This window comes from Cryptomeria japonica, chromosome 3 (assembly GCF_030272615.1).
Source record: "Cryptomeria japonica chromosome 3, Sugi_1.0, whole genome shotgun sequence".
NCBI lineage: Eukaryota > Viridiplantae > Streptophyta > Pinopsida > Cupressales > Cupressaceae > Cryptomeria > Cryptomeria japonica.
Genome location: NC_081407.1, coordinates 921,630,353 through 921,651,859, shown reverse-complemented (window position 1 = coordinate 921,651,859; position 21,507 = coordinate 921,630,353).

Here is a 21,507-nt window from a genome sequence, read left to right as displayed (position 1 = left end):
CTACATAAAATGGTATTCCTTGAAAGGTGTAGTTATATTTGACCAGTGTCCCTTGCATGTGGCATATTCATGATTGGGTGTTGTATTTAGAAGTTGCTTCTATGTGCACTCAAAGCTCTACGAACATGTGTTTCTAGAGGAAATGCTGGTGAGAGGAGTTCATTTTATGGCATTTGTGATGCTATATTATCGAGCTAAAATGCCAATCTCCATAGTTTTCAACAACACATGTATTTTAACTATACATGTGTTGTTGAAAACTACAAATGCTCTCTAGTTTTGGGGTGTAGGATCTTTTACCCAGAATGGTTTTCCCCACATAAATTCAATCTTTTGTTCTCCTATTTCATCCTTTTTTTTATGATTTTATAATGTTGAATCTATTCATGCATGCTACTAAAACTGATTCATCTGCGAGGAGCTAAAATTCCACTCACTTTCCTCTAAGGTCTTAATAGTGGGAAATTAACTATGCTTGATATTGCTTTATGGCATAGTATTATGTGATTCTATTAGATACTGGATATGCATACTAATCTTGGATGTTCATCCAGAGATGCTCGACTTCCCTTAAAGACCTAATAGAGATCATTTCATAGTGGTGAGCCTAGCATAAATATACTAGCCAAGCTACAACATGTTCATATTAAAAGTTCTAAATCAACCAAAACTATAAAAAATGTGAAGAATTTGTCATAAATTATTTTAAATTTTTGTGGAAAATAAATTGTTTCTACACCTTGTCTAGTGATCTGTTACCATTTCAACTTAATCTCTTTCTCTGATAAAGTTTTAGGTCTATGTAAAGTTTGGCAAGAGGGTAACGCCTATGCCCAATAGAGCATCTCTTCATTTCTTTAGAGTTGGCTTCGTTTTAGTGGTTTTTGTTTGTTGGTTTTGTTTCTGGTCTTCGTCTCTCCTTGGTAGCTCCTTTCTATTTTTGATATTTTTTCTTTAGCTAGGTGTGCATCTCTGATGCGCCCTAGGCGGCACATTTTCTATGGATATGTAATGGTATGGGCCTCTCCCACTCTTAATTAATCAGGCCTTGCGATCCTTGGAAGGGTGTAGCTTTGAGCAAAATTCTTGAGTTCTCTTTCCCAAACTCTTGAATCATATATTTTTGAATTATTCGACAATAATCAGTTTTAAGTCGTGAGAGAGTTCCATCAAGTTGTTTGATGACCATTAGAAGGGTACAATTATTTTTTGCATCCTCGTAAACTTAGTAGACAACAATCTAGATTGTACTCAACACCAAATCCCTTACTTGTCTAGAAAAATCAACCTTCACAATACGTGTATTTTCTTCAAAACAATTAGCATAAAAAGAGGAAAGAAAACAAACCAAAAAAATTTCTGATGCAAAATATCATTTTAAGGTGAAAATCTATCTTGAGATGATGAAAATTTTTCCATCCTGCACTGCCACGTGCCTCGAAATGTGAAGGGTCAAAGTACAGGTCTATTAATTCAACCAAGAGAAGAATCATTGATAAAATATTCATCATCAATTGAATCTTCATCCTTAGCATATACTAATTTAACTTCATTTTACCTCGATTTTTCCTTTAATTACATCATTGTTTCGAGTTCTACATAACTGAGTTGTGTGACCCTTTTTGTTACAATCAAAATATTTAATTCTCTCTTTGTTAGGACTAGACCTTTTACTGTTTCTTCATGAATATAGTGCATTATCCTATTGAGAATCATATTTTGTTCTCTTTTATTAAGCTAAAAGGGTTGGAATCATATCTCTTGAGGTTTGTACTCAATATTCTTATTTCCATATTAATGACGAATCAGTACTCAATATTTCTTACAATTTTAAACTATACAATTTTATTATTTTCTAAGAGATTTGTTTATTTTAATGATTTTAATCATTGTGCATTATCAATATTTTTAATCTAATGTCCCTTTTATATTCCTTTAATATAAAATACAAATAATTCTTGAAGATCAAAACTAATATTCATCCATACATGTTGAGAGAGATAAAAATTAAGAATAGTAACGAAAATATATATCAAGTTCGTCTCATTATTCAAAGGATGGATACACTTCACTTATTTAGGAGTGATAATTATTTACAAGAGAGAAAGACATAGAAATTCAGGCATTATTAATTATTGGTGAGTGATACATAATATAGGAAGGAAGTCCCACCTAATATAAAGTGAAGTTGATGGGGCAGATTAAATTTTTATTGTGATGGAAGAGAAAAATAGTTTATTTGAAACTCTTCTTTTAATATCAATTACAGATGTATCTTATTTTTATTTTAGATAATTTGAATATATCTAGATTCCTTGCGTATTAGACCTATGATTTACTAAATATCAACATTATAAGGATTAAACTATTAGAATACTTGCACAGAAAAATATCTAGGTCATTTTGCACTAAAGGTAAGATTGCTAAAAAACTAGACAACTAGAATTAAGAATTTTTATCCTTGGCCGGTGTAGTGTCCTAAATTGTAACTTATTTTTGACTGATTGCCTTATTGTGTTTTCTCCTAGCTCTTATACAAGCATATTTTTGGAATTTGTACTACAAAACTGTCATCATAAGATTGCATGGTGATCTGGGTGGACAAGGGTGCTAGGCACCCTTGTCCTAGTGGCTAAGGTTGTTAGGCACCCTTGTCCCTCTCAAAGGGGTGCATTTTTAAATATGTCATTTCTCAGTTCCCATCGTTTGATCCCCAATCTTGATACCTCAATATGATAGTTGGAGGTTGGCCTGATTTATGTAGTACCTTGACAACACTCTTTAGGATCATCCTTTCAATTTATTTTCATAGTCAACATCTACAAGATTCTGCATACATCACAAGAATCCATCAAGCGACATTTCATCTCACCATATACTTCAATATATGAGAATTATGGACAAGCAAATTGCAGCAGTCTTCATGCAACAAACATTTTCTCGATTATTTCCTTTATGTATTGTCGTGTCATGTTATTACATCAGTACTTGTGAATATATTGAAAGAGCATTGCGTCATCACCATTATCAACTAAATCAAGCTTGAGCTTAATAACATTCAACCTTTTACTTTAAAAGATTTTCTTTTGAATTTATCTATTTCATTCAAAGGTTAATTCCAAACTAGGGTTTGACCTAGGAAATCATCCATAAAAACAACATTTCACACTCTTGTGTTTACGGGTGATGGGATTCGCAAACAATAGTTATACATGTGAGAAGAGTAGACCTAGGCACATAGTACCAGATTTTTTCAAAAGTCAAAGCAATATGCATAAAAATGAAAAGATATTTTGATATTCATGAAATTAATAGGAAGTTGTCAGAGAGTTTTGAGCACAAAACTGACATTTAAGATAGTTACACGCCATGACCAGTGCCTTATCCATTAGGTAGTTGAATTCATAAGACATAAAATGAAAATATAACAAAATTTTATCTAATACTATGAGATCTTAAGAAAATATTTCCTTACAATGTTTCTCATATACATATCCCAACCCAAACTGCTTATCTGAATCCCTGCATAAGCCCTACCACTCTTCAATTCCACTCAGGCATTAAATTGACCCCTTAGATAAAATAATGAGCCAAAAATACATATACCACAAAAGTGCAATGAATGAGAAAACCCTTGATTCTACTCATTCAAAAACATGATAGATTCACACACTGGAGAAATGGGTTTGAAACATGTTTTTATTTACTTAATCTGTTGCCTTCTTTTACAAAACATTTTACATATAACTCCTTCAAGAACCTCCATACAATATGACCCTAGACTCACTCTATTTTCTCTGTAAATGACTTTTACAGCTTGCTCCTTTCACCTAGACTCACTATACATGACTAAGAAACTGGAACAAAATTTTGCACCAAAATTTATGGACCCTGTCTCATGGCCTTGAATTCCCTTTTATACAAAAAAGTGAGCAAACAAGCTTCGGGCCAGAGGAACACCTGTCACAAGCCTACAAGACCACTTTTGATTCTAATGAGGCTCACCTTATGTGAACGATTTTGTTACATTCCTTGTTTGCAAAACTTCAGCTTCAGAATCCTTTTTTGGACACTGAGTTATTATCTTTTGAATTATTCTCAGAGATAGTTCCTTGATTTACCTTACTGAGAATCCTTGACAATATGCATCGTCTGATTTTGTTGACATGACCTTGATCATTCCATTGCCAACTTAGAAAGCATCCTTATCCCTTTATGCCTCTGAAAATCTTAGCTTCTCGTTATAGTGGCAATGAAACTTGCTAAGATGGCTCCCTTGGAACTGTCAGTTTTGCTTGTTAATGAAACTTGACCCAAAAAACAACCTTTTGAATGAGTCTTTTGAAAATCAGTCAGCGTCCAGGTGTCCTGAGTTGTCTTCCTTTATCCCATGTTGACAAGCTTAGTTCTTTCTTCCTTTATTTTCCCACGCGAGCGATAAGCAAGCAGACTAATTCACCCTTTTGAAATACGTTTCGAGTTTACATCATAGATCTTATCCAACCTTACACATCAAATGATCACCATCGGTCAATTTGATATTGACCTTCTAATGTGGAAAGTGGGTTCGTCGAAAACCTGACTAAGTATCACCAAATTACCTTCCAACTCAACTCTTTTAGCGGTACCACTATCGAACTTAGTTGATCTTTTTGGGACACATGGCATCATTTCATGATGCCACGGTCCTTAACTTCCCTGCATCTTCCTTCGCGAAACTGCGAGGGGCATCAGATATGTTCTCTCTTTACGTGTCGGCCACAATGACTACCTAGGATTTGGCACTAGCCTTTGACCACCTTTCTGTTTTGTTTAAAAAATCACCGTCCACTTGATACATTCACAAATTTATGGAACTTTTAGTATCTCGATAATTAATCATAGAGACGTTGGCCAAAATATTAAGGCTGGACTTAGGAAAATTTATCAACGCCCGCTAAAAATATCAAAGGGGCCCGACCATAGGAAAACAACGCAGACTTAGGAAAAAAATTTGAGGCCGACAAAAGAAATAACTCCTAGGAAAGGAAACATGGTGCCTTCAATGATGAAAATGACCCTCACTTTTAAGTCAAAAAGGTAATGAAGAAATATAACAAGCTTTGGGTTTTGAATAAAAGACTTACCCAAATATACATAAACCTCAAACCCTAAACCCCCGAGGGCAAGAACAGAGAGCATCATTAATTCAAAATGACTAATATTTTGACAGGGACACTAAATTTTTGCATAGTCATTTTTAGGACTATTAGGTGTATTGATAGAAACATTGAAAGATTATTTTTACTTGAAAAAAAGTAATTAAGTTCAGTTTAAAAATAAAGATCCTGTTCATATAATTTAGAAAGGATAATCATGTGTTTTTCCATTCATTATTTTATGTATAAGTATAGTTCTTATGATGATAATTATTATGACTATGATAAGGTTAATTGAAAATATACCTACTATAGTCAAGTATTCCTTCTTGTTAATGGTTGAAATCGTTTAACATATATTATACATCTCTTAAAAAAGGGATATATATCTCCCCAATATTTAAATAATCAAGCCTTAATGGACTAAAACAACTCAAAATTATATATTTTTTGTTGCAATCCAAATATTTTTTTAGTTATCTCTATAGATATTTTAAGTTTTATTTATCAACCTAATTTTACCCTTAACAATTTTATGTATAGAAAACTTGTTTAACATTCAAATTTTAATGTTGTTTAATTCAATATATTTATTAATATACCATCTCAAAATAATATTTGGCTATTCATCTTTGCCAATCTCAAAGAGAATTTAGATTAATAATCTATTCTAATCAAATTTAAATTATTTCTAAGTTAAAAAATTAAAATGATTAGATTATTAAAAAAAAATTAAAATGAAAGGGTTGAAAAAGAGAATCCAAATTCTAAATTTTCTTAGACACATGTAGATTTATAAAATGTTCTAGTCAACTTTGAACTTCTAACAATATGACTCATGATCATGTAGTCGCTTTATTGTTGAAATATAAACCTTGAAGGAATTTTACAAATGAAATCCTTGTAAAATAACATCCTTTTTCATAAGGCCACCATTACCATGTATAGATTCAAGCATCCAAATATGAATTGTTACTAACATTTATTAAATTTTTAAACATTCCTAATTAAATTACAAATGAAAAGATTAATTTAAATCTTCCATACTCAAAATTATAACAAAATTTGCTCATGGACTTAATAATTTTTAGTCATCTATTACAACTCTATTGTAATTCTATTCTACTCTATATCTACTGATATTCTAATGACATTCTTTTTATTCAAAATTTGGGATATTTATAACACTATTGTAAAAACAGACTTAATCACAACATTTATTATTATTTTATTGGCAAATGTTAGAATATGAAAGTGCGTAGGTACTTATATTGCATTGTCTTGTCAGTTAGAAAATGCTCATGTGCTAAGATGTTAACCAATTGCGTTGATTAAAACAACCAAATATTCCTATTTAAAGTCGTTTGAATATGCCTATATAAGTGATCATTGAATAATCATAAAAAAATTCCCCTCATATCATATCAGAGCATCGAATAATGGTGTAACATTTATTTTTTAGTATATGCACATATGGCTTTGGGATTAGTAGAGATGCCATGATAAAAAGTATTAAAGTCATGATCGGAGAAGTCTAGCATGTAGATGTCTACTTGTTGAGCAGGTGAGGCATAATCAATTGTAGAATTAGTTAATGTGAATTTTATGTTACTTCACATATATGAATAATCAAGGATGTTACATACTTGATTGATCATGCCATCCATGTATTGTTAGGTGTGTAAAATTGATATGGATATTCTTTTGAGCTATGGCATGAAAATATTATATATAGGGGATGCATTGACAGAGACTCAACGATGTGAGTAAAAGATGGTTGGCGAATAGAAGTTGAGGCACCCAGAAGTAGTTGTCTATGATACAAAATAATATATCTAGTTTAGTTAATTTTTTGTTGGATTGTATGGCCATCTATGTTTGAACTTAATGAAGGCCCCGGGGGGATTAAGGCGTCACAACCTTTGAGTCCTTGCATTTATTTTTTGAATAATATAGGATTTTAATATTGTTATATCCTATGTTCCTAAGTTTAATAGGTATCCTTACAACTTTGTGGGTCCTGTATGGTAGGAGAATCCTGCATGCATAGTAAGGAGGTCACGATAGAGTGCTACTTGTGAACTAGGCACTTCATGGGACACTTGTAGCATGTGCCTTCTACTCAGAAGTCCACCATAGTACCCAATGTCAGTTGAGCACTCCTTTGCAGAAATACATTCGTGAAAACATCCTGGAGTAGCGCGAGATGGTAATATGTGTCAAAGCACTTTTGAGTTAACCATAGCTTCATCCCTATTCGGTAGCAAGTTGCCAACCACTTCCAAGAGTCAAGTTTGGAAGTTCCTATTGCAAGTTGAGTTTTGCATGGATGCAACTTTTAATTTTGTGGTGTCTCTACATCAAATGGTATTCCTTGAAAGGTGTAGTTATATTTGAACAGTGTCCCTTGCATGTGGCATATTCATGATTGGGTGTTGTATTTAGAAGTTGCTTCTATGTGCACTCAAAGCTCTACAAACATGTGTTTCTAGAGAAAATTCTGGTGATTGGAGTTCATTTTATGGCATTTGTGATGCTATACTATCAAGCTAAAATGCCAATCTCCATAGTTTTCAACAACACATGTATTGTAACTATACATGTGTTGTTGAAAACTACAAATTCTCTCTATTTTTGGGGTGTAGGATCTTTTACCTAAAACGGTTTTCCCCACATAAATTCAATCTTTTGTTCTTCTATTTCATCCTTCTTTTTATGATTTTATAATGTTGAATCCATTCGTGCATGCTACTAAAACTGCTTCATCTGCGAGGAGCTAAAATTCCACTCACTTTCCTCTAAGGTTTTAATAGTGGGAAATTAACTATGCTTGATATTGTTTATGGCATATTAGTATGTGATTCTATTAGATACTCGATGTGCATACTAATCTTGGATGTTCTTCCAGAGATGCTTGACTTCCCTTAAAGACCTAATGGAGATAATTTCGTAGTGGTGAGCCTAGCATAAATATACTAGCCAAGCTACAACATGTTCATATTAAAAGTTCTAGATCAACCTAAACTATAAAAAATGTGAAGAATTTGTCATAAATTCTTTTAATTTTTGTGGCAAATAACGCCTTGACTAGTGATGTGTTACCATTTCAACTTAATCTAAATAAGAACTTTATCTTTTTCTGATAAATTTTTAGGTCTGTATAAATTTTTGCAAGAGCGTAATGCCTACCCGCAATAGAGAATCTCTTCATTTCTTTAGAGTTGGCTTCTTTTTAGCGGTTTTTGTTTGTTTTTTTTTTTTCTGGTTTTCATCTCTGCTTGGTGGTTCCTTGCTATTTATTGGTTTTTTTTCTTTAGCTATCTGTGCATCTCTCATGTGCCCTAGGTGGCACATTTCTGTGGATATGTAATGGTACGAGCCTCTCCCACTCTTAATTAATCAGAAGTTGCGATCCTCAAAAGGGTGTAGCTTTGAGATAAATTCTTGAGTTCTCCACCCCAAACTCTTGAATCATAAATTTTTAAATTATTCGACAACAATCAGTTTTAAGTCGTGAGAGAGTTTCATCAAGTTGTTTAATGACCACTAGAAAGGTTCAATTATTTATTACAACCTCATAAACTTAGTAGAAAATAATCTATATTGTACTCAACACCAAATCCCTTACCTATCTAGAAAAATCAACCTTCACAATACGTGTATATTTTTCAAAACAATTAGCATAAAAAGAGGAAAGAAAACAAACCAATAAATCTTCTCATGCAAAATATCATCTTAAGGTGAAAATCTATCTTCAGATGATGAAAATTCTTCCATCCTGTACTGCCATGGGCCTCGAAATGTGAAGGCTCAAAGTACAGGTCTATTAATTCAACCAAAAGAAGAATCATTGATAAAATATTCTTCATCAATTGAATCTTCATCCTCCACATATACTAATTTACCTTCATTTTCCCTCGAGTTTTCCTTTAATTACATCATTGTTTTGAGTTCTACATAACTGAGTTGTGTGACCCTTTTTGTTATAGTAAACATACTTATTTCCCTCTTTTTTAGGACTAGACCTTTTACTGTTTCTGCATGAATATAGTGCATTGGGTAAATGCACAAAGTTGGGTCCCAATCCTGCGGAAGTCCACGGGTTGGAAAATGAGCCCGCTAGAAATGGGTGCCCGATTTTTACAAATCGGGCACCCGTTTAGCTTCGAGTGCCCAAGCCATAAAGAAACAGGTGCTCATTTAGCAACGGGTGCCCGAAGCTAAACGGGTGCCCGTTTCTTTCAAATCGGGCGCCCGATTTGAATAAAACGGGCACCCATTTTTTAAATGTATTTTTTTTTAAAACTATTTTCTATCATTTTCACTGTTTGGAAAACGGGTAGGCGTTTCTGAGGAGCACGGGTACCCATTTTTTTCACCCCAGCTGACCTCCTAGACCATTTTTACCTCCTTCCAGGTATTTAGTTTTATTTTTTATATTCTATTTTATTTATTTTTATTGTTTTTCATTAAAAAAAATGTTAATGTATTGTTATTTTTTTATTTTTATGTTTTAAAGCTTGAAAATTGTCTTTTATTTTATTTTATTTCATGTTTAAAATAGTTTTTAGTTTTCAAATATTGCAAAAAACATGAACAGTAAAAACCATAGGAAAAAAAAAAAAAAAAATGAATAGTATTTAAACCGTAGGAAAAAAAAAATGTAAACAAACATTAAACATTAGACACAAAAAATAGACAATAAACCCTGAACAGAAAAATGAACACTAAACCCTAAATAGAAAAAAATGAGCACTAAACCCTAAATAGAAAAAAACGAACACTAAACCCTAAATTAAAAAACACGAACAAGTCCCAGGAGAAATTTGACTATCTTGGTTGATTACTTGGTCAATACAACATTGGATTAAGATTCAATAGTGGCAATATACCATGATTCGTAGCTCAAGAAAACATTTAGAGTAACATGTATGTTATCAACCACCTTAAGCATTCGAAATGGTGGCTATATTTAGTGTTAGAAATTTTAACGTTTTCATGTCCTAAGAAATTGAGTTAGACACCATGGATTAATGTTCCTTAACTATTATTGAGGTTTGATAAGGATTCTATTAAGGAGAATTATAAGTTTTAAATAAATGGTTTTAATTTCATTAGATTAGTGTTCATTTTGTAGAATGCTAATTTAATGGATTAACTTAATAAAGGTGGTACTATAACTTTTGAAGGAGTGTTATTGGTGCTTATGGTAATAAATGGTGCTTAGTGATCAGTGTTTTTCCTAGCAATGTTGTATCAAATAACATATATTTAGTTTTTAATTGGAGCTTTTAGAGTTAAATTTAGTTTTTTTTTGGTTATAGGAGAGTGTATTTTCCCATTCGATTGGATGATAAGTATAATAAACATAGAGAAAGGAAAGGATCAAAAACCCTGTAATAATTTATTTTACAAAAGGTTTAACCAAATCTTTATTCACAAATCAAAATAAACTCTAGGATTCATGAAAGTTGCATTAGAAGAGACAAGTATGGAGGTAGGTAACATCACAAAAAAATTTATCTAAGAGGGGTTTTTATTCAACCTAATTATGTTCATTATTAATGTAGGCTTATGAAAATGGATCTTAAGACTCTTTTAATTGTGGACATGAAAATTGTTAAGGGAGAATCAAGGTAGGGTTGTCTAAGAAATGTTTGTTGATTTCTCGAAAGGATTGGACTTAGTGACCTACTTGCCTCAAATGGAAAGCAAGAAAGTATAAATAGAAGGTGTACATCAAGAGTTTGAGGTATTGCAATCTTATTGTAGCAATATTAGTAAAGTGTTGGTTGGTTTGCAAAATGCACATGAAAATAGTAGAGTGTGTGTTGGAAGTGAATGTATTATATTATGTGAAAGCATTAATTGAAATAGTAAAATAAGAACCAAAAAGAAGGGAGAGTTGAGGGTGGTGTCTATATAGGGTAGATGAGTTATGTTTTTTTTTCCATTTGTATCTTATAGGAAATTGTCCATATTTTTTCTTTTATAAAGAAACATGTTTTTTATTAGTACGTATTTTACATATTTTGTTTACAACACATAGATATATAGAAATCTTGTGAGTCATGATCCTTAATTTATATGGTAAGATAAAATATCTTATTCTAATATATGACAAATTTTCTTAGATAGGTTTCATTATAAACCCCACTAAATTACTTAAAAATTTACACGTCTATATAAATTTATTTTGCCAAGTATATATTAAATTAAAAAATTGATTATATATTTATATGTGTATGTATCATTTTACATTTAGAATGAATTGATTCTAAATTTTTTATGATAATTGCTTGTATTTCAAATTATTAAATGTTTATTCTAATTGATATAATTGATGTACATGATTAAAATATATTTTGAAAATTATTTAATATGTAAATAAAAGTTAATCCTAAGTAAATAAATTATTTAATATGATATAATAAATTTCCTCTTAAGTATCACCATCGAAGGGTATGTGATCTTCATCTACAAAGGGAATGAAATAATCTACAATAGGATCCTCTAGGAATGGAGAGATATGTGTGTCTCCATGGATCTCCTAAAGTCTATTCCAAAGTGTGTGGGGGAAATCAATATCCAATGCAATACACATAGAATCATGATCTTGATACTAGATCAAATCACTCCTACATGGTCAATGATGTTACACCAAAATTATATAATTTCTAGTGTTTCTAGTTTAGGTATGACTACATACATAAAAGGAAAATGATTACACCACCTAAAACTTATCAAGATACCATTTTACAGAAGAATCATCGTTATCCCTTTATAATTTTACCACAAAAGGATGAATAGAGAAACCTATGATACCTCAAATAAAAACTTAAAAGATCAATAAAATCAATACATATAAAACATATCAAACAAATTCATCTCATGTAAGACGGTCATTTTCAAGTGCCAAGATGTCCAAGTAAATGACTAGAATGTGAAATCACAAAAAATAAAATATAAAATACGAGGGAATATTCTAGAAAATAATTGTGTGATCTATGAAGATTTATGAACCACCTTTTCAATGCCACGTGAAGCATGAAAAAATATGCTCTCTATCAAAAGTTACGAGGCTTTAAATTTACATAGCTTGATTTAAGTTAAGAGGACAATAAATCACACTAGTGGTAGATTTAATAAAAATAAGATTCAAATATAGATCAATATTGGAATCACATTTTGTGGGTTGCAACTTTGAACAAGAAATTACCAATATAAAATTGAATATAAAAAAATACAATTTTTTTTTGTTTTAACTCCTCCAAGAGTAGAGAACCTACTATTTATTCAAGCTTCAACTTAGTGTAGTACTACTAGTTGCGATCACTAAATCATCCAATGATTCTAGAAAAGAACACAACAAAGTAGTACATGTATTGACAAGTTCATAGATATAACTTATGACTTTAACTTATGATTATTTTTATGATTTTGATGGAACTTATCCTAATTCATCTTTAGATGTTAAAAAGTATTGTTTGAGTTGCATGGGCATTATGATGTTTTATTTTGTAGAATTTTTCTTATACTTTGATTTAAGTGGATAATATTTCTTAAATGATGCTTATTATTACCCACCTATTAATAATATTATAGATCTATGTGAGTTTCCTTTTTTTATATTTAAGTTGCTAAATTGTATTTAATTATAAGTTTTTTTGGAAGGTGAAATGTAAATTAAATAGTTTGTAATTGCAAATTTTAATGTTTGTAATTGTATTTATAAATTTTCAAGTTTGTAAATTTTCATGTTTATAATTGTAATTGTAAATTTTCATGTTTGTATATATATGCAAATTATTTTCACATGATGGATGAGTTTGAGATAGATGAGCTATTAGATCTAGTACCACCTCCACCTCCACCCGATCAGTTGAGACAGACAATTAGGACGAATATTGATGCTTTGATTAGAGATATTCATACTATTAGGCGTGAGCCTCATCCACCTCCTTAGTTGTTATGCCTTGCAGATAGTATGCAAGGCATTGTACAGTCTGTGCAGGCATTAGATAGCGAGCTAGATAGCTATCGTAGTTGGCGTGAGGGATTGTGTGCATTTTACGCTGATGGCCTCACATACAAACAAGTTAATGAATTAAAAATAACAAAAATGGATTTGAAAAAATATTTTATGAACCCTAAGACAAGTGAAGAGATAGATCTGAAGAAGCCATGGATCTCTATTCGATGGTGTAGGCACCTTGGCATTGCTAGCCACTTTTGGGAGCGGTGGTGGATGGTTTGACCATCCACCACACTCCAATCATGAGGTCCCGATGTAGTTTTTGAAGAAATTATGGGCCGAATTTGAATTGGGTAAAAATCCCAATTACTTTGATATTAGATCATTTCAAGGGGTTGGGAGAGGCAGGCCCCAGGATAGGCCAGGAGCAAAATTGAGCGACAGGGTTAGAAACCATGTGCACTATGATCCATTTGTTCCTCTTCCATCACCAGTTGTTCCAACACCTACCCATCATCGAGCAGTGGATTCTGCTCTAGGTTCATTGAGTGCCCTATCGAGCAATTTGGTACAGTAGTTATGGGAGGTGAGGGCTGCCCCCAGCTTAGCACATGTTTGCACGAGCTGTGGGGATGTATGTAGGGGTCCATAGAGTGAGGTTGTCCCTGGAGGAGATGGTGATTTTGATGATGTTGATGCTGCCCATGGTGGTTATGATGATGCCAAGGAGGCTACACATGCTGATGTCATCTCTTCATATGTTGATCTCCTGTGAGCAGATGATGATCAGCCTACAGAGGTACAAATTTATTTGTATAATTTACAGTGCATTATTAAATTCCTTATATATACACATATTAACCATAACATGAGTCATTTTTTTCTGAAGAGAGGATGGATCATACCACATCAATGAGGAACTGACAACATGTTACCTCAATACCTAGAGATGTTGGTGCCCCATTTACGGTATGCACTTTCATCTAGATACATTGTATTGATATGTACATTTAAAAGAAACAATATTTTTTTTAATGTAATGATGTATATGATATGTTTTTTCAATTTTGTAGGGTGCTTCATGTAGCACTGAGGTGGGTAGTTCTTCACATGACCCGTGGACCACTGAGGCTCAGCCTCATATACCACTAGTATGTTTTTCATCCATTAATTTGAAGTGTTTACATGCTTACTAATTTATGTACAACTTTGATTCATGTTTGTTATTTTTTGCAATTGTAGGCTTTTGGATTGTTTGATGGCACATCACATGTATGCCTTCGACCATCAGTTACTTTGCCTGCATCACATGTATGCTTTTCTATGATAATCTTGTAGTCTATATATATACTTTATAATTTATGTATATATACAAGTTTGATTCATTCTTTATATATGTTGGTTCAGGTCAATACCATTACCAGTATTGGTATGGCTATGGGATTGAGCCAGATGCAACCACCAACGTTATCATTTGAGGTGATGATTAGAAAAATAATTTCTAATTTGTTTATACTGTGTACCTGCCTTTTATAGGGATTATCAAAATTGATGTACAATATTTTTTTTTGCAGGACTTGACTATGACCACTTTTCTTGTTCATGATAGTGGACCTCCACGTACCAGTGAGGGCATTGTAGAGCACAGTCATATGGTAATTTATTTTAAATTTTTTAGTATTTAATTACTTTATAAGTGAATTATGCAAGTAACTTCTTCTCATGTTAAATCTTCTTCTCATTTAAAATCTTTTAATAATGAATAGGAGGGTGTAGACACTGATACTGCACAGGAGGGTGGAGTCACTGATACTGCACAGGAGGGTGGAGACATTGATACTACACAGACACAGGATGGTGCATCTCAGGACCACGTGCACCAAGATGATTCATCTCAGCCACCTTCACGTGGACTGAAGAGGACTGCAGATGAGATGCATGCGAGTTCTTAGATTGTATATTTTAGATCATGTCATGTTATTATATTGTGGACTTTTTATGATGACACTTGTTATGTTATCCTGGGACTTGTTATTATGTGATTATATATAGGAATTGTTGTTATGTGATTATATATAGGACTTTTTATTATGTCATTTCCTTGCTATTATGATATCAGGTTGTGTTATGTGATTTGGCACACTCTAGTGATTATATATGTGATACATTGTTTTGTTATTATGTTATTTGGACTTGTTTTAATGTCATCAGGAATTGTTATGTGATTGTATATAGGACTTTTTATTTACGACTTGTTATGTGATCTATTTATGACTTTATATTTTAACATTGTGATTGATCATCTTATAGTGCAACAATTTATAATTCAATGTGCACAAAATAACATTAAGAATAAGATAACTAATACAATGTTGTTTATGAAACCAAAATTGTATCAAATGTAGACAAATACAATGTTAAAGGGACAAAGAAAAATAATTATCATGATTAAATATTTAAAAGAGTTCACACAAGTAATGCAAAATTACATGCATATAAATTTGATATGAAAATTATAAAAGGATTATTAATTATAAATGAATCTAATAGAGGAATCCAATAGATTGATGGAACTAAGGCTAACCAAATTATTAGGAAGGTTTGAAGAAAATTATTCAATGATTTGAAATAAGTAAAGGAAGCCCTGCTATATGGAATAATTACATTAAAATAAGTAAAGGAAGCTACAAACATAGTATCGACTTTCCTCTTAAGTTGACCACACTACTTTACTAGTGTATTGATGGTTTATTAGTGCGGATAGTAGTGGTATGAAAAGCATGGATTTAATGGTACTAAAATAAAAAAGCACACTATAAATATAGATTTGTCATACAATGATAAATATAGATCTGTCATACAATGATAAATATAGAGTTGTCATATTTAAGACATAATTATATCTTTGAACTTACAATTAATCTATGAAGAGATTACGATAAAATAAATATATCATAAAAAATTAGAATCCAATTATAACACAATTACAATGTGCACAAAATAACATTAAGAAGAAGATAACTAATACAATGTTGTTTATGAAACCAAAATTGTATCAAATGTAGACAAATACAATGTTAAAGGGACAAAGAAAAACAATTATCATGATTAAATATAAAAGAGTTCACACAAGTAACACAAACTTACATGCATATAAAATTGATTCAACCTAATGTACCATCTGCATCCTCTCTCTTCTGCAATGCGTCTATGATTGCCTCATGCTCTTCTATTGAAAGTGTCCACAATACCTTATTAGCAGGTAGCTTTGTATCTTTCTAATTTGATGTTTGTTGCCACCACCAAATGAGAATAGTGTATAATCTTATTTTCTGATTCGTAGTCTTCATAAGCTAGTAATCCATTCCTTCTTGTTAAGTATTTGTGTAGCCATGTACCAAATACCACATCAGACCCAATTGGATACTGCAAACCATCATCATCTACTTGATCACATATCAACTTTTTCTTAGGTTCTACACATCTAGCTAGCCAATACTCAACCTGCTCATCATTATCCTCAGGTGCAACAACAACATACACATGTCCTAGAAAACAAATTTAAGTACATGTAGAAATAAAACTTGTTAGAATTTATAATACAAATATGAAATCATAAATTATATGACAATACATAAAAATATATAATTTAAAGTTATAAACAATAAATTGAATTAAATTATCAGGTTGTATGAGGTCTGAAACACGATCATAATCTTCTGATGCAAATGTATGATCGGGGTCTTCATTTCTTCTAACATCTTCATATTGTGTCTCAATAGGTGTTAAGGATTTGTGTTGCCATTCTTCGACCCATTCCATATTCTCACATTCTTCCCATTCACCTGCAACACAAAATTGACAAAAACATGCAAGCTCTCTGGTCCATATAGTCCAAGTGTTAGAATTAGAACTCTTAAATGAATGCCATCTAGTTGACCAATTGATTGTATCACAATCATATCTTGGAAGGATATTTTCCTCTTTAACTAGCCAGAAGAAACATCTAATTGTAGAGTTCTGACTTGATCCTGTGGGTAAATTTGCACTACACCAATCCACAATTGCACTTGCATTTTTAAATTTAGCCTTTTCCTTGAATTTGAGTTTCTCTGTGCAAAGGGCTCTCTTAACACATGCAACGACACCGTCATGTTCTCCTTTCCCATGTCCAGCCTCAAAAAAACTCCACGTGTTCGATATTAGTTTTCTTATGAATCCTACTCAACCAATAAAACATTCTAACATTCTTGAATTTCCATGTGCAATTATCAGACCATATTAGATGTTGTGTCATCTAAATTTCTCTCTCCCTCAAATTCTCAAATAAGGTCTTGAAGCAAAACTGGACAAACTCAGATGAGTGTAATTTATTATCACTCATATAGAAATGGTACTCTCCCAAAATTTTGCGATCCTCTTCTGTACTATCTGGTGCATGCCTATGGACAATATGGACAAAAATCGATACTTGCACTGAATTGTAGTATTGTGATTGGACCTCATCTTGTGGTGCAAGCGTGTAGTTCTCTGCAAAGTCAACAATCGAAAGTATACTACCAATAGGAAATGTATCCTTACATATTCGAAACTGACCATCGAGCCATCTAGCATTTTCAGTGTGTTTAACATATTTAGGTACGGTGTTACTCTTGAATTCATTCATAAATGCATGAACACTAACTTTTTCAATGATTACATCACATCATTTTCCAACCTTTCCATCCTTCAGTGGATACTCAACAGTTTTAAATCTTTTAACATCAACTAATTGTTGTCCAAAATCATTTGAAAGATTTTCATGCAAACATTCATCCTACAATGCAAGATTGCCACATATATCACATACACCAGAAACACGTGCATTGAAAATAAAATTTTATTCATTTAGTGGGTTGCAAAACAAACTTGAAATAAACTCCTTTATAGTTTTAGGTGGTATATTTATACCACATTCTTGGAACATTCCATTACTATGCATGGTAACACGTATATATCGAAATACATCATAATGGTAGCGAAATTGAACATGATTTTTTCAACATGTGACTCTTTCCTTGTTAATTTGAACATACCAAGGTTTACACTTTTCAAAAGACCTTTGACAAATGCTAATATTCAACACCTTATCATCCAAAAAAAATTTATACAATTCAGTTTGAGTCATGTCCAATAGGTGTTTTGGATGTGGATCACGAATTTTTGACCCAACTCTTAATTTAAGAACATCTCTAACATTAGGTGATACTCTCGTATTATCGTGCCAGAATTTTTCGATCAAATTTTTTACTCCACCAGTAAGTTTCATATCAGACCTTGGTAGTCTACCACAAAAAGTCCACAATTTGTTTGCCAGATCACTTTCAAAATTAACTCTTCTTTTTACAGTTGTTGACATAGTTTTGTGATGAATATTAAGATATCCACTTATGTTACTCATCATTATTTTATTAGAATTTGTTTGGCTTACTAAAGTTGTTGTTATTGCTCATTGTGTCGCATTTTTATCTTTAGAACGACTTTTCTTTCCAATTGTATCAAAGGCGCTAGCAACAGTCGATACAACTTGTAATAAAGACTCATCCTTCTTCTTGGGTTTGACATAAAAGCCTAACTTCTTCATCACTTTTCACATTTTATTCATTTTAATTAGCTGTACCATTAATTGACATTGAAACCCAAATTTCTTATTATAAAAAAAAAGTCTAAACAATCTATTTGCATGTGTCCTAATCTGTCTCCATGAAACCAAGCCAGGAAGGTTGTCTAGTACATCACTTTTAATTTCAAAATTTTCATTCATTTGATTATAATTCAAACATGTTTCATTTTCAATTGGTGTTTCCATGTCTACATACACATTATTGGTTTTAGTTGTAGGTGGATTTTCAATTTCATTTGGAGTTTCAAATTCAGTTTCAAGTTGAGATCTAGTTTCATTTGGGGTTTCAATTTGGATTTTAATTTCAGTTTCAACTTGAGTTCTAATTTCATTTGGGGTTTGATTTTCAATTAGAATTTTATTTAATAAGTAACCTGCTTCTACTAAATCACCAATTTCTTCATGAGAAAAAACATAGGGCTGTGAAGACATACATGTATCCAATAATGGATTAGAAGATGCACCTGAATTAAATGGTTCTATTGTGTTTCCTTCGTCAGCATTTATGGTCTCATTGATGTTCTCCTCTTCTAAAACGATTGTGGAACTTGAAGCTCCTTCTCTCATTCTTAATCTTCTATCTCGTTGACACATTGCCTCCTTCTCCCTATTTGCTGCAATCTCCTCAGTTGTCAGAACCTTCCTTTGCCTCTTCCTGCATTGATTTGATCCCATGGCTACACCAAAATTTGAATTTGAATCAATTTCCTTATCAAATCAACAATAAGACAAACAAAGAGAATGATTAATCAAAACATTCTCTTTGCAGATCGTACCTGTCAGGCAATGATTGAAAAATCATTCAATCATTGGGATTTTTGCTTGTGGGCCAGATTCTGGCCCAACGGATCTTTTCAGAAATAGGCACCCATTATTGAATGAAACGGGCGCCCGTTTCGCTTTCAACGGTACAAAGCAAAGTGGGCGCCCGTTTTTTGAATTTAAAAAATGGGCGCCCGTTTGTTAAAATTAGGAGCAGGAAACAACCCTTAGCTTTGTTTTTTGCTTCGGGATAGGCTTGGTGGGACCAAGCCTATGCTTGGACCTCCAAAAAAATGACTAAGGTAAAATGACATTAGATTTCTACATTGGCCTAATTTTTTGAGGGCCTTTCTGATTGTATTTTTTGACGAAACGAAAACCTATTAGAGTTTTTAGCGTCCTGATTTCAAAAACGTAAATTTCATAGTGATAAGATTACTTTTACTATTTTTGTATTATTTATTAATCAAAAGTGGAACCTAAACCTAAAATACCAAGGTTCACTAAAACTTTAATAACTTTTTTTTGTTTTTAGGATTTTAGAAAAATAAATTAATCTGACATCAATCTACATAAAATTCTTTTGAATATTAAAAAAAAATTGAAAAATATGAAATTTTCATCAAATTATGGTGGTCGTACACTCGATGTTTTGAAAATATACTTTATTGTCAGTTAAAAATTAATAAAAAAATATATTCAATAAAAAAATAAGAAAAAGTATTCTCATCAATATTTGGTGTCTTAGGTATCATTTCCCAGAAGGATTTGCAAAAATTCATTTATTTGCATCAAAAAAGGGTGGTCGTACACATGTGGTATGGTCCTGAAACATGCATTTTGAAAAATGGGTTTTTAAACATGCCTACTAAAAAGGGATTTCTAGCATGTGGGTATTAAAATTAATTACATATTTGAAAAGTAGACTCCGAGAACTACATTTTCTAGTACTGAATTTTTTTGAGATTCAATCTCTAAGTGCACAAAATTTTGACATCAATCGATACAAAATTTGAAAAACAAAGAAAACACTTCCACTTTTTGCCCAAAAGTGGGACTCAACTTCTTGCAGCCACCCCATTATCCTATTGAGAATCATATTTTGTTCTCTTTTATTAAGCTAAAAGGGTTGGAATCATCTCTCTTAAGGTTTGTGAAGTCATTTGACTAACTACAAGAATAACATTAACTATTTTACTTTGAAAGAAAACTATTTAACAGGATAGCTTTACCATCACCATTATCTGTTGCCTCCTTGACTTCTACTAGTTTCCTAATGAGAGACCTAAAGCCACTTATGTTATTTGAAATTGTGATTCCATCTTCTATTCTTAAACTGAATAATTGAAGTTTTAGGAAAAAAGCGGATTGAGTGATTTTGCCCCAAATGATTTATTCAGATTGTCCCAAATTTTGTCAGTGATTTGTCTAATTCTATATGGTGTAATCTAGAGTTGGAAAGAGAAAGGACAATGATATCTATGGCTTTATCATCTCTTCTATTCTAATCTAATAACTTATTATATCTATTGATGATTTTTCTTTTCTCCTTACTATCCTTATAAAATTGTATTCATTAGTTGCATTTGAATTTTTATTCTCCAAGTATGGAAATTTGAATCCAAGACACTTGTTTAATAGAATCTCCATTAAAAAAATGCAAACAAATACAATCCTTTTCATGACAAAAAGTATTCTTCTGATGAGTATCTCATATAAATCTCTAATGAATCATAATGCTATTTAGTATCAAATAAATTCAAGTCATCTTACCTTCAAAAAAAGGGTAAAAGAAAAAGGAAAGTAGAGAAGAAAAGAAAAGAAGAAAGAAATAAGATCATATTTCCTCGAAAGATTCCTATGATTGGATTAATATTCCCCTCCATTGTTCAATTCGGTAGTAAAGACTACCTTCTATGTAACCAGGTAATCTTTTATTTCATACATTGCACCAGTCATTCTTCAATCGA